We start from the raw sequence: 8,965 nt of genomic DNA on the forward strand, positions 1-8,965 counted from the left end.
TTCGAAAGTTGGATATGAAAATGTAATATAAACGAATCCATTTATGCATTTTTTTTTCATGAGATAATTAATAGTTGCCGAGAGCAAAGGCATTAATATTTTCTTGTTGATTGATTTGTAATGACAACGAGGAATATGCTCGATCTGGATTTGCAGAATTTGCAAATCTGTGTTTAACAAGCTAAAAAATAAAATAAAATAGGCATGCCTAAAGCCTGCAATTTAACATCTAGATTTGGATTATTGGAATCATATTCCTAAAGTTAGAATTGACTTAAAGGGAGATCTTGTCAAAAGTTTAGCTTAGTGGAGCAGGTATACTATTATTAAGATTATAATCTAATTGATTACGGATTTAGTAAGTTCTTATTCTATTGTTGTACATGATTTAAAGTTATGTGACACAAGAAGCAAGTGCTGAAGTGCCTCAACATGGTAATAAGTCTGCAAGGCAGTTCCAAGTTTCCACTGCAAAGTTGCAAGTTCAAAGCATGTGATCAATATCTTCTGCATTAGTTGCACAGAGCCACAGACCACACACCTACAAGCAAGTCTTATGCCTCTTTTCCTGACGACAATATCAATGGCAGCACATTTCTGACACAACTAGTCCCTGCATATGTTGGGCTAATAACACATTAACACCCCAAAATCAACATACCACAAAGAATGACAGAGTAGAGCCCCAGCAGCACAAACGGTAACCATAGAAAAACAGTTATCATAAAAAAGCAGCACAAAGCCACAAACCTGCGATTATAAGAAATAGAAGAAACAGTTTATAAGTTTCCCAACCATAAAACAAGAAAAACTATCTCATACAGTGATACTGACATAGGAAAGGCAAGCAAAACAAACGGAGAGACCAGCCAAATGCAAAACTATCTCATTCAAATATGATTCATTAAACGATGAAATTCTTCATCATCCGCCTCGACATACTCCCATATCTACAAATACATAGAAAAGAATCAAAAGATTGCAAATTTGAAAATGTAGTTCTATAACAACGACAATTATTGCAATTCATGAGAGAGATAGAGATTAGAGACTGATTGAGCTATTTTGAATACTTGATGAGTCCAGCTGGAACATAATAATTTGAGCCCCTACATGACACTGCAATCGGTATTTTGTCTAATTGTCTCTCGACAGTTTGACAAAGATCTGAGAGGGGGTTTAGGTCTCAAATCTAAAAGTAAAAATGGGGATTCAATTACATTAGTATCAACATCAGTATTCTCTGATCTAATTATTTCCAAAGTATTTGTATAGAAATGACAAATTGAAAATAGATAGCAACAAGGTTATGTAAAACAGTAGAAGTGGTTTTTAACAGTTGAATTTGGTACCACACGACACAGGGCTTCTTCTCTTTTGATTGTATGGCTTTCTTTTGGGATAACATCCTTATTCCTTAGCGCATCCAAACCAAACTAACCTCCCCACACACGGACACAGTACAAAAGAATAAGGAAACAAAAAAGTCATGTTACTATGCACTGAGCAACCCAACCTGCCAATGAAATGCGCCAATATGTCACCTTTGTCATTCAGTTACAAGACCATGTCACACTCTTGAGTCTTGACACATTCAAACTGGTAAAGTTTTTATGGATTACAAAGTGCAAATTATGTGTGTGTCCACGTGTAAAATAATTTACAAAAACAGTTATAATATAGAAGATAATAGACAAACATGTGTAAATATTATTTGGTCATCAAGCAGACATATTAGATCGAGTAGTAGAGTGAAGATTGAGAATCAAATAAACCACCAAGTAGAACTGAATGCTGGTATGATTACTAAAGATCGATCTTTCTATGTGGTTGCTAATATTAAAACATGATATACATTTTTGCAGGTTGATCTAACTTCACATGTCGTACGCACCCTTTCAACAATTCAACCCTCAAGGTATTTCAGTGAGCAAGGAGCAAGAGAGAGAGAGCTAACCTTGAGTTGGCGACTTGGTGCTGGTGGTGAACTGGTGAAGGAGCTCTTCTCGGGTTTTTTTTTTTGTTTTTTTTCCGAACAAAAGTGACAAAACCAAAGAGAAGAAAGTTTAAAACACGGTCTTTTCAAAATCTCGCGATATATATACGGTTTTTACGTTTAAATCGTGTTTCAAACGTTTTAAACGCGATATTTTGAAAAACACGGGTTCAAAATGTATACAAGATGCCTTGGCAATTTAAGGGGTTTGAAACGCGTTTTATTCAAAAAAAACGCCGTACTTAGTGACAATGCCCCCTGCTACCTGATTTAAGGTTTCTCAGTCTATAAAATCAATTAGTCAATACAGTTTTTACGTTTAAATCGTGTTTCAAACGTTTTAAACGCGATATTTTGAAAAACACGGGTTCAAAACGTATACAAGAGGCCTTGGCAATTTAACGGGTTTGAAACGCGTTTTATTCAAAAAAACGCCATACTTGGTGACAATGCCCCCTGCTACCTGATTTAAGGTTTCTCAATCTATAAAATCAATTAGTCAAGCAACATACTAAAATAACACATTTCAAAAATTGATATATACATATACATTGATAACTTCCAATTTACAATGTTTTCAAGCTTTTGATTGCCAACAGCTAGGCTTTGAAAGTATACAAAGAAGAATAAGAACATAATGAAAAAACAATTTAAAATTTAAAATTCCTATCTTCATCACTTTTACGCATTTTGTTCTTTCATGTGAATTACATAACCTTTCATGATCGTAAACAACCTTGAGAGTTTTCTAGAGATGGAACAATTAAGCAGCTAGCCCAAGTAGAGGCAAACAACACAATATGTCAGTCCGACGCCACACCACATAAAGAAGTGAGTTCACAAGAGTTGATTTCAGTTCGTCCAAATGAAACTGGAAGTTATTGCACAAGACTACTTATGGCCTGATCAATAAATAATATAATATGCATGCACATAAGGAGTATGTAGATAAAGTAGTTAATTTATAGTAGGCAACCTTGCCTTCAGTCTGCCAAGATCCAATTTCTCCTGGTAAAGCTAGCCCAACATGGGTGGATACTCTTATAGGTGTCTTTTCTAAGTTAAGTACCACATGCGACAACTATGAAGTTTGTACCCAAATTCTCATATCACAACCACATGCAAATAAGCTTCTTAATAGATATGCATAATCTAAACTCATATCCACTTAGGAATCAGGTTACCACATAAATAAAAGGTCTAAACGAAACAATTAATTATTAAACACAAGCAATCCTAGTAGAGTTGAACCTAGCGAAAAACTAACAGTAGAGTTGAACAAACAAAAAATCCCTAGCATAATTGGAAGGATCTGGACATAGTCAAGGAGGTGCTAGTTCAATGCATCATCAAGCAAAGATGACTAAATATGTACGAAGGCAAGTTTCATGTACTAGACTGTCAAACAAAAAAAGGGGGAACTAAGTGTTCATTACAATATCAAATATTCGAGTGTATTCTAGCTAATAACGAAAACCGTTGTAATCACGAACAAAGTTTTTATTCCATAGTAATGCTTGTAGTACTCGCCTTTTTTGCTAATAGTGAACAAGAGCCTAAGCGTAGTGTGTGGGTAGACTATCAATGCAGGACTGAGAAACCCCCAAGCAATTGCAAAACTTACCCATAAACAATTGTCTAGCAAATTACCAATAAGATCATATTGTGTGGAGAATGTGAACGTTGGTACAGGTGCATCAAATTAAAGTGACCCATTTAAAGCTAGAAAACAAATAAGTATATATCCTCAAACAGAAAAACATAGAAATCAACAAGAAGTTTGAATATAGACTTCTACAGTTCTACCAAAAAAAAAGCTTGAATATAGACACTAAAATTACAAAACTAAATCAAATAATCAAAGAATCTAACCAGATTTCAAGCCTAAAATTCGCTATATCTGCACACGCGCACATGCATCACTTAATTAATATATCATTAATCATGGGAATACAACAAGTCAATATGAAACATGGAAAACACCCAAATATTTATATAATCACAAGCATTACACTCAAGTAAGAAAATAAGGCAAACAAGTAGAGAAGACTTGCCTGAAATAAAATAAAAAAAACATATATTTTAGTGTCTCCAATTTCCTGATCGAATTCCTCCAAAACTTGTCAGTTATTGTCCATGTTTCAAACCCTCCAACGAACTGAATTTCTGGAGCTTTTCATTTGAAACCAGCTATTAAGCCTTATGCCATCTAACAGCCTATCGAATCTGGTTTACAGGGAAACAAACGGCATGCCAAACCGATCACTAGGGAGAAAACTACAACTGTTTCCATACCAGGTGCTAAAACTGATTAAAAACTGGTTTCTGCCTTTGATTTACTTCTTGAATGATGAATTGATAAAGTGAGTTGATCTAAACAATAAAGAGTCATAGTCTCTCTCTCATAACCGACCTAGTTCAACACTGATGGTTTTAGAAGATGATGGGAAAGGGAGAGACGATTCGAGGGGTTTCTAACTCTTGGATCAGTTCATTATGTCAATCTAGCCAGCCAAAGAGTTAATCACCGCCTAAACTTTAAGCAAAAAGGACCTAATACTAAAACCTATACAAAGCCCATGAGTTGTTACCGAGCCAAAAAGTAGGGTTTTACACAAACAAATAAGCACCTCCTAGCATTATCTACCTTATATACACATTTATCTAGTTCAAATCCTATGTGGAAAGCCACCTACTCAACGAGAATTATATTGTATGTTCTGTATTTCTAGTTAAACTTATACATAGTAAAACTAAAACCCATGTCAAGCTTATTTCCGCAATAAAATGTATACATGAACAAGGCATTACATAAAGTATGCATTCAAAATATTTATATGAAAACTCACCCTCTTTTAAAGATGCCCAACAGAGGCTCCTCTTAGATAATACAATAGGATCAAAACTATCCACACTGGAGGCCTGCAATTCCATCTTGAGTGTTTAGTCCAGTGCTGTTTCATTGAAGTTGAAGGCTGTTGTTGAACCTTCATATACAATAATTTGGGGGGTTTCAATCACCCCAACAGGTCACAAACAAACTTAATGACATTAATGCAACTATGCAACCTTGGATTTGATGAGATGAACCGATGCTATGACAACTTACCAAGTACTTTAGAGAAGTTCACATGGCCATATATAATGCAAGTTTTAGAAAGGGGTACCACTTGACACTTCTCATAACCTCAATTATAAGGATTTGTAACAGTAATGTTCTCAAAATTCTTCAGATCGCACATGCGTCATTATTCCAAATGATGTCCAACTGATATCCCGGAATAGGAGAGGTCACAGAAAAAAAAAGTGCTAACAGCTTGACAATTGCCATTTGGGTTTGATGCAGCAACTTCTATTGCCTTCTCACCAATCTGTGAATACAAAAAGTACATCTCTAGCAATCGGACCAGAAAACTTAACATTGTATTAAAAACTGGCAAGAACTTCCAACATTCCAAGTAGCAAAATATCCTTAGCCACCGATGTAAAGAATAATGTTCAACAAGATCAATGCAGGGAAGTGACTACGACAATTTTCTAGACCTAGATTACAGAAAAGAGAGAGAGAGAGAGAGAGGTGGGTGGTCTCATATTATCAGTTATATCTAGATCAGCTCCAGCTTCCAACAAGCATTCAATCATTATAATTTCCCTATTTTTTTTTCTGCAGCTGTTAAAGGTGTTGTTCCACATGAAATTTCATTTGGATTTGCACCACCCTATACAAGGTATCATGCCGAAGAAAATATTAATTATAACAGATAGAGAATTCAAGAGAACTTCCTTGTAAACATGACCATCAAAGTACGACAATATGCCTCAATTGTCATATTACTTCACAATGAACATGGCATATTAGACAACACAGCTATAAGTTAGTATATAATTTAGCAGAAGACCTTTTCATACCTGAAGCAAGATCTTTGTGCATTGCAGGGACATCGTACTAACAGAAGATGCCAATGGGCTAGCAAGGTGACTGCTAAAACAGTTGGGTTGCAAAGCAATAAGAACAACACCAATTCTGGATAACCATATTTAAAGACTATAATATTCATATCCTGCAGTCATTTTAAAGTGGCAACGCTGGGATGAAAAGGCTCGTACGGCGAAAGTACAAGTTAAAGAAAACCATACTTGACTCCCCCATCTTATATAGCAGACGGGACATCGTTTTATTGGAAAACAAATAACTCAAAAAGTCAAAAGTTACACAAGATATCTATTTGAATAACTGACGTGAGTAGGGTGGAGTGACAAAGCAAAAGGAAATAAAGATTGAAAATCACCATGATTCTACAAGGGTTTTCTTAAATCACGAAAAACTGGGAGAAACTTCTGAAAATTCAATGAATAGAGTAATAAACCAATAATCTTGACATTTAAATGCTATTACCAAATTAGCTTTCCTATATAAGCACAACTATCATAATAGACTCGTCGTACTTAAAAGAAAAAGTTACATCAGACTGGATTTCTAGTTGTCAACAAATTGAATGGTCTATGATTTAGGTTTTCTTCCTTTCTGTCATTAATCATTAATTCTTTAGCAAATAAAGGTTGTGTACTCATGTAAATGGGCACCTTATCCTCTATTACTAGGAATGTTTGGGTCAACCTGACATTTCATGTTTCACGTCTAAGTTTGCTGCGGTTGTTTATGACTAGAATTACTCGCACTCCCAAAATTATACATTAGTTAACAGTTTAAAGAAACAAGCATATTTCTTGAAAAGCACATACATAGCTAAACTGCATGCATAGATGCTTAAGAAGAAGAAGAAGAAGAAAAACGTACAAACATACAAACAAATAAACCCTGCACTCATATATATTAGAAAACTAAAAAATTGTGCGGTTTAGTACAAGGGTACAACATTTAACCAACTATAACAGAAATCAGCTTGCATCTGCACCGTGATCTAGTAAAATCTTAACGACATCTTCCTTATGAAGAGTTGCAGCCACTTGTAGTGGTGCTCCATAGTCAGTTTGAGCATTCACATCAACACTTCTGGAAAGTAACAAGTGTACAGATTCAATGCCCCCTTCAGGAAGGCAAACAAATGAGAACCAAAGCATAGAGAAAGAAAAAACCCAACAGCGAAAATAGCAGTAAGTGTCAGACTAACAACAATACCATTTCAAAGTATTTTGAGAGCTTAGATGTTTACAGTTCACAGAAAGAGATGGAACGTGGCTTTGACACTTCAATAACCTAACTAAATGAAAACCTAAATATAAGCTTTGACACGTAAGCTTAGATGTTTGTGGGAAAGCAGGCAAACTCATGAGAATCAAAGCATAAGAATGGATAAAACTCTAGTCTCTGCATAAATAGAGGCCTAAGAGAAAGAAAAAACCTCAATATGAAACTTATTGTATGTGACAATGATTATAGAAGTGAACTAGTCCCCTTGGTATATAGTGAGCACTCTGAAAGATGGCATGGTTATGAGTACATATAAAAACAAATATAATCTCATTAATGCATAGCAATTAGTATAGTAGAACTAATAAAATTGAACTTCAGAATTTGGAAAATGTGAGAGTATGAGGAAAACTAACATAACCGCTTCTTTTTATATGGATAAAATCTAAAGGAAGAGACCAACCTGGCACAGAAGCAAGAAACAAAGGCGTAGTGTTCTGTCTATTTTTCCCAGAAGGATTAGCACCATTCTCAAGAAGACAAACTGCAGTTTTCAAGTGCCTTCCCAAAATTGTCATCAACAGAGGAGTAAAGTCTGAGAAAAATGCAATAACAATGTCAATCGTTCTTGAGTAGTATCAACAGCATAATTCTATGTAAGGTTAACATAAAGAACAATAGCTAATTGCCCGCATAAGTATTGAATAAACTCAGTTGGAATAGGTAACTTTTAAAACGCCAAAGCAAAGAGAACTCTAATCGAAATATTCATTTCAATACCATTTTTCAGAAAATGTGTAAAGGTCGAGTGCAAGACCAACCGTCATCTATTTTACTCCTTCACTTTTTCAAAAAACGCTCTACTAACCCGATCAACAAAGTTTCAAACTTTATACTTAAGAAACAAAAAAAAACAATTAGCTCATAAGCTTGTATTATCGGTTTCGATATCTAAGAAAAGTATCTTTAACATTCAATTATTATTCTTACAAAACCCATGACAATTTTAATTAGGTCGGATAATAAAATCATGTCAACAGTACAATCACATCAAAATACTACAACAAAGACATAAGCTTTTATATTTTAAGGAGTGAAGAAACCCTAGACAATGTTAAAAACACAATAAACCCGAAAATTTAAGAAATTGAGCCAATTAAAAAAAAATGCACAACCCTAGATTGAAAATTGAGGCTCAACACTTAAAAAATACGAAAATTGATGAGAGAGAGAGAGAGAGAGAGAGATCGAGTGGGTTACCAAAACTTGAGGGAGAGAGAGATTTGAAGCTTACTTTTCAAACCACCATAGTACACAATATCATAATATGGGTATTTATCGATATTCAATTTCTGGATATGTATCGTGGATATATCCCTCTCTTTGGGGATATTTGACATTGTTTCACATGCAAATATCGTAGATATATCTAAAATATCGACAAATATCATAGATATTTTTTGATATATCATGATACATTATTTATATTTATTTGAAATATAATGGTAAATATTAAATAAAATTGTTATATACACAAAATATAACTAAATATCGCAAAATATCACAAAATATCTCCAAATATTACAAATATCACAAATATCACCGATATTTGCAGTCGTATATATCTCTGAACATATCGTGATATTTATATATCTGAAATCTGAAATCTGAAATCTGGATAGATATCCCCAAATATCGCGATATATCGGGATATTTTGTACTATGCAAACCACTACCACCAAAGATTTAGGGCCCTCCCACAAAAGCCTCACTTTCTTCTTATACTAGGATTAGGGTTAGGGTTAGTGAAAGAAAGA

General features: G+C 34.5%; 2 long non-coding RNA genes across 6 annotated transcripts; both read right to left on the bottom strand.

Annotated features, from left to right (window-relative positions):
* Nucleotides 1–701: 701 nt before the first annotated feature.
* LOC147523939 (uncharacterized) lies at nt 702–5,246 on the bottom strand. 3 transcript variants are annotated; one of them, XR_015218074.1, is made up of 4 exons: nt 5,106–5,246; nt 4,846–4,918; nt 1,958–4,222; nt 702–950 (listed from the first exon to the last, which is right to left on the bottom strand). It is a non-coding gene; the product is annotated as an uncharacterized LOC147523939 (long non-coding RNA). The 3 variants fall into 3 exon arrangements; XR_015218073.1 differs by having other exon boundaries at nt 4,846–4,983; XR_015218071.1 differs by having other exon boundaries at nt 4,846–5,246.
* A 20-nt stretch (nt 5,247–5,266) lies between these two features.
* LOC147523940 (uncharacterized) lies at nt 5,267–8,489 on the bottom strand. 3 transcript variants are annotated; one of them, XR_015218078.1, is made up of 4 exons: nt 8,409–8,489; nt 7,612–7,743; nt 5,906–5,978; nt 5,267–5,367 (listed from the first exon to the last, which is right to left on the bottom strand). It is a non-coding gene; the product is annotated as an uncharacterized LOC147523940 (long non-coding RNA). The 3 variants fall into 3 exon arrangements; XR_015218076.1 differs by having other exon boundaries at nt 5,273–5,975; XR_015218075.1 differs by having other exon boundaries at nt 5,273–5,978.
* Between the last annotated feature and the right edge of the window lie 476 nt (nt 8,490–8,965).

This window comes from Coptis chinensis, chromosome 1 (genome assembly GCF_015680905.1).
Source record: "Coptis chinensis isolate HL-2020 chromosome 1, ASM1568090v1, whole genome shotgun sequence".
Lineage (NCBI taxonomy): Eukaryota > Viridiplantae > Streptophyta > Magnoliopsida > Ranunculales > Ranunculaceae > Coptis > Coptis chinensis.